The sequence below is a fragment of the Phascolarctos cinereus genome, unplaced genomic scaffold (assembly GCF_003287225.1).
Source record: "Phascolarctos cinereus isolate Bilbo 61053 unplaced genomic scaffold, phaCin_HiC Scaffold_726;HRSCAF=1367, whole genome shotgun sequence".
Classification (NCBI taxonomy): Eukaryota; Metazoa; Chordata; class Mammalia; order Diprotodontia; family Phascolarctidae; genus Phascolarctos; species Phascolarctos cinereus.
The window spans coordinates 261,104,724-261,110,910 of record NW_027556098.1 but is presented as its reverse complement, the minus strand read 5'-3'; the positions used below and the strand labels follow the sequence as shown (position 1 = coordinate 261,110,910).

General features: G+C 36.0%; 1 pseudogene; it reads right to left on the bottom strand.

Moving 5' to 3' along the window:
- The window catches only part of LOC110195874 (mitotic spindle assembly checkpoint protein MAD2A pseudogene), a 60,324-nt pseudogene extending 54,396 nt beyond the window's left edge, over positions 1 to 5,928 (bottom strand).
- Positions 5,929 to 6,187: the final 259 nt, after the last annotated feature.

Here is a 6,187-nt window from a genome sequence, read left to right as displayed (position 1 = left end):
TTTCTGACCCCAAAGCCACCTCCCATTGCACCACACCACACTGCCTCTCTTCCAAACAAAACTGAACATTGTGTAATTATAATGAACAAATTTGGATCGGGAAAAGAATTGAAAAAAAATATGCCTCTCCCTCTTTATTGCAGAAGTGCAGTACTATGGGCATGGAATACTGTGTGAATTGTCGGACAGAGTTGATCTGGTTTTGTGGAACTTTTCTTCTCTTTCTTTTTTAATTTTTGTTATAAAGGAAGGCTGGCTCAATGTGAGAGGGAATATATTTTTGGAAATGAATGTGATATAACTACAAAAGGTTTTTATTTTATAAGAAAAAGGAAAAAATTATGTAATAACTGCCATTAAGGACTTTAGAATCAAGTTTGAGGAAGAGGGGTAAATAACTTGTCACTTCCTTCTTTCCTTCTTTCTGTCCTTCCTTCCTTCCTTGTTCCTCATCTTCCTTCTTTCTTTCCTTCCCTCCTTCCTTCCTGCCTGCCTTTCTGTCCTTTCTAAAAAGTATCAAGGATATGTTTGGGAGGATGTACTAGCCCCAGGAATACTGGGCTTAGGGTCAGGAATATCTGAGTTCAAATCCAGCCCCAGAAACACTCTGGATAAGTCACTCAACCTGTTTGCCTCAGTTTCCTCAAATGTTAAATGAAGATAATAATAGCACCTACTTTATGGTGTTAATTGTGCAAATCAGATGAGTTATTTGTAAAGTGCTTAGCACAGGGCACATAATAGGTGCTAATTAAATGCTTGGCTTTTTTTTACCTTCTTCTAAATTCCTTCTCCCAACAAAAAAAAAGAAAAACACAATCCTTGCAACAAATAGGCACAGTCAAGCAAAATGAATACACATATTTGCTATATACAAAAATGTATTTCTATTTCTGGACCTTGAGTCTATCACTCCACTTTTAGAGATAAGTAGCTTGCTTTCTTATCAATCCTCTGGAGTTACGTCTGGTTATTAACTACAATTCTTACATCTTTTAAAGCTCTTCTTTCCAATGTTCTCGTTATTGTATAAATTGTTCTGCTCCACTCACTTCATGCTGTACCAATTCCTATGTCTTTCAAGGTTTCTCTGAAATCATCCCTTTTATAATTTTTATGGCACATTTCCTTTACATTCACATACCATAATTAGTTCATCAATTTCCAATGAACGAGCACCTTTTTTGTTTCCAGTTTTTTGCTACAACCGAAAAGAACTGCTATCAATATTTTTGTACATATGAGTCCTTTTCCTATTTCTTTGATCTCTTTAGGATATGGTCAAGGTAGTGATATCACTGTGTCAAAGGGTATGCATAGTTTTTTAGACATAATGCTAAATTGCTTTCCAGAATGTTTAGACCTGTTCACAGTTTCTTTATATAGATTTTGGATATCAGACCTTTATCAGGGAAATTTGGCGTGAAGATTTTTTTCACAGTTAACTGTTTCCCTTAGAATTTTAACTGTTTGTGCAAAAACTTTTCAATTTTAAATAATCAAAATTGTCCATTTAATCTTCTATGTTCCTCTCTATTTCTTGTCTGGTCAAGAACTCTTCCCCTATATGTAGTTGTGAAAGGTATTTATATCTAGGTCATGTATCCATTCGGAGATTATTTTGGTATACAGTGTGAGCTCTTGATCTAACCCTAGTTTCTGCCAGACTGATTTTGAGTTTTCCTAGCAGTTTTTGTCAAATAGTGAGTTTGTATCTCAGTACTCACTGTCTTTGTGTTCATCAAACTCTAGCAGAAGGAAGTTAGCAGAAAGGAAGAAGTCAAATCAAGAAAGGCTGAGGGTAAGACCTTTTGAATCCCCTTCTACCCCCTAGTTCTAGTTTGAGGTCTCTAGCCACAGCTAATCCATCACTATAGAAGGTATACTATGCTCCAAAGTCTCTCCAGCAAAGCACCTCTTTCGTGACTCTCCCAGAAGCAGAGTTGGAGCCTCTTCCATGTGGGAAACGGCATCATCAGTACTCTGCACATGCTTGAAGGGACTGGGCTCATTGACCAGTTTCTATTATAATGGCTGAGGTGAATTCAAAAGGTCTAGCTGTGCAGAACCTCAGCCTTTCTCTAGCAGGTTGGAGAAAAACCCAACAGAGACTTCTGGTGCATACAGCGACCAGTCTGCTTAGAGATAATGACATTAGTTCATGAGAGGCTAGGGCAAAGGTCTAAGTTCCATGTGGCTTCTTTTCTCTGTACAGCTGCAAGAAAAACAACAACAAAAAACCACTTTAAAGTACAAATTGAAAATATAATTCACAAATGGCTCCAAGCCTCCAGGCAGTCGGTTGATTGCCAAACCCGAATGGTGTTTCCATAGCCGTTGGAAATTGGTGTAATCAAATAGCCACAGGTTTCCCTTCGCTCTATCATAGTCTGTACAGCAAAAAGACAAACTCAGCATGCCTTAAAATTATCTTATCTTTATATAGCAAACCACTGTTAAAAGTGTAAATAACCTGTAAGCAAAATGTTTAGATAGCAAAGCAACCCTTAATAATCAACCTTGGAGCCCGTTGCTAGAGGCAATAAAACAGAAGGGAGGAAAAGAGTGGAATCATTTCATCATTGTTCTCCGGATCATTTTAATAATCTGAACTTTAGGCCAGTAAAATAAAAAGGCTCCAGCCTGCTCTGAGGCTTAGAAACAGACTCCTGGGAAAGGTCATACATTTAATGCCACCAATACCTAGGTCCTTGTCACTGCCTCCTCTATCACTACTCTGCATTCTGTCTGTCTCTGTCTCTATCTCTGTCTGTCTCTGTCTCACACACACACACACACACACACACACACACACACACACACACACACACACACACACACCCCTGTTGTCTCTCTCCAGAAAGATTTTTCAAACTAGCTATCCTTGGAACTTTTCTCTCCTTTTCCCTCCCCAGTCCTGATCCCACATTAAGAGTCTTCCTTCCTCCCAATTCCCAGGACCTTTATCAACTTAGACCTTCTCTGAGGCAGTCATTCCATCTTTGCCAAACAAACTGTTATAAAATCCTGTTACTATCTTCATTTGCTTCTGTATGTTGACTACCTTAATCTGGTTTATTGATTGAGTTTTCTATTTTGTAGCCACTACTAAATAGCTTATAAAAGTGTGTAAAAGGTCAAGAAAGAAAGGTAAGGCCCTGGAAAATGAATTGACTTAGAATGAGAAATGCCTTATAGCTAGTTAAGGTCATTGCTTTCCCCTACGTCTTGAAGGGATTCAGGTGTTAATGAGGAGAGAATTTCTTGATTATTTCAGGTCACTTGTGACCAGTAGGGGAGACTCCTTAAAGGAAGTAGTCTAAGAAGGATTGAATGGTTTTTAGGAGAATGATCCTCCAGGGATGTGCCCACAAAATATTCTGTGTTGGAGAGACATGTATGACAGCATGGGGAGACTGTCATTTTGGACATTTTTTGTCCAAGTAAGACAGTGCTTGGATTAGAATAATGCTAAATTTAAAAAAGTATTATTTCTGTTAATCTTGGAATTACAGCAGTCACATCTTTTTCTTCAACAAGGCATACATTTTCTTCCTCTGAATACCATTTAGCTGCATTACAGAAATTTTGATATGTTGTCTCATTATAATTTACTTTCACGTAATTCTTTATCTTTTCTATGATTTGTTTTTTGATCCAGTGCTTAGCACAGTGCTTGGCACATAGTAAGCACTTAATAAATGTTAATTAGCTTGTTAGTTAATTTTTTATTTATTGCTCATGATTTTAGGATGTCATAATTAAGCCTCCATTGAGGCCTGTGTCTTTTGTTTGTGATCATTGAATTGACTGCTGTTTTATTTCATCATGGTCTATAAATGATATAGTTAGTATTTTTTCTTTTTATATTTGTCTCTGTGCCCTAATATATAGTTCATTTTTATAAAAGTATCATGTAATGCTGAGAAACATATATATTCTCTAGTGGCCTGTTTAGAAGGTACTATAAATCTTCCAGACCTAAATTCTCCAGCAATTTGTTCAATTCTGTTTTTCAGTTTTATCTTTTTGTTAGATTGTCCAACTTTGAGAGGGCTATTAAAATGTCCTACTTTTGTTGTACCACTATCTATGACTTTTTGAAATTCAGTTAATTTTTCCTTCATGAATTTAGGCTCTATGGCACTTGGATCATATAAGTTTACCATTGATATTGGTGTGGTGTCTATGGTTACTTTCAGCATAATGTAATTTTCTAATCTATCGCTGCTTATATTGTGAACTTTTCTTTATGCTTTGTATAGTGTGATAGCAATTCTTGCTTCTTTGGAGTCATCTGATGGATGCAGAGTAAATTTTGATCTAGCCTCTCATTTTTTTTAAAAGTTATGTCAACTTTATTTCACCATCTATAGTCATTTAAGCCTCAATTAGGACAAAATATAAAAAGATATGCATTTTTTAAAATCAGTTTTGTCCTGCCAAATAAGAGTAGAAAAATCTAGAGCATTATAAGCACAGCTTATACAAACATTGATAACAATAGCATTTAAATCAGTGGAAGGTTTCCAAAGAAGTAACTGTATATTTAAGTAATTTTCTATGACAAAATTAGCTACAATCATTGTTATAACTGGTAGGATTCCTAATATCAATATTTTTTAGCTATTCAAGATCAAAACCAAAATTTATAAACAAAAATTCTCAATACTTGGACCTCTTTTAGTATAGTTTATATTTATCACCTCGTTATTAAAAAGTTTACTGAAGCTACAACAACAACAGTTAACATTTATATAGCACTTACCGCATTCCAGGCACTGTGCTAAGCACTTTACAACTATTATTGCATTTGATCCTTACAATAACCCTACAAGGTAGGTGCTGTTATTATATTCACTTTACAGATGAGGAAACTGAGGCAAACAGAGGTTAAGTGACTTATCCAGGGTTACACAGCTATTAAATGTTTGAGGCCGGATTTGAACTGAGGTCTTCTTAGGCCTAGACAGTTACCCATTGCACCAGGACCCACTACTTTCATAGGGTGAACATTAATTATATTTTAGCATCTGTCTCTTCCTATATTCTCAATCTACTGATCAGTATTGTTCCATACTAACCTATTTTTTAGGAGGTAGCACTAAATTCTCCAAATCACTAAAATTGATTTCATGATATCAGCCCTATGGTGGGCCAAGAATGTATAGATAATGGAATCATTATGCATAATGCAATAGAATATTAGCTTTCCCATTTAAAGTTTAACCAATAAAATAAGATACACCAATTACAGTTAAATTATTTTAAGAGAGATCATATTTGAGAATTGCACATACATTATTTTCTTCCCCTTGCCCTGTGTTCATTGATGCGAATTTTGTTGGTTACTATTCTATTTACTTTGTGGATGGTAGTAGTAAAAGAACAAAGCTAAAACTCTTCAGAATTGGCAATAGACTGTGGTCCCAACTCTTCCCATTTCTCAGGGACTACAAGTTCTTTGTGTCAATCAGTAGATCAAATGTAGGAGCTCCTTCTAACAATGGCAGAAATGTCACTGCGGCCATAATTTGTTGGATCACTGAACTAATTTCAACTGGAATATATTTCACCTACTTCTCTCTTGGTGCATTATCATCTTTTTCAGTCTTGTCACGCTCAATATCAAACTGCCTTCTTTCAAGGACTTTGCACTTTCAATATCAGAAATCACCCCCTACCAATTTCTGAATGGAACATTTGTACAACACGTCTTTTAGTTGTTCCACTACATTATTCAAGCATTTTATGAGATTAGGATCTGTTGATATAAGCAGAGCCTATATTTCTGAACTTGTATAAAGGTTTCAGAGGGGTATATGCCTCACTGATACAAAACATTATTGTGCCGAATAAGAACTTTGTGACCATGGTGGCACTGCTACCCAAGGTGATGCCCTGATCCAAGGTGAGCTGCAGCTCCATGTTTAGGGTCAAGCTGAAGGGCAGAGACCTGGGCATGCTCTAGCAATAACCCCACCACTTTCAAAAGTGACAGATCTTGTGTTCCACTATTCAGGGTAGGATAGGGCCCAGTATTCCAGTTATCTCTTATTTTCATCCTATATTTATCTTGGGTTATTTCTTTAAATTTGTTTTTATCTAATTTAGTTATCTAATTCTTCTAAAAGAAATTTTTTTTCTTTTGTAGTTATTTTGATCAGAATTTCTCTATCTGCCTCTT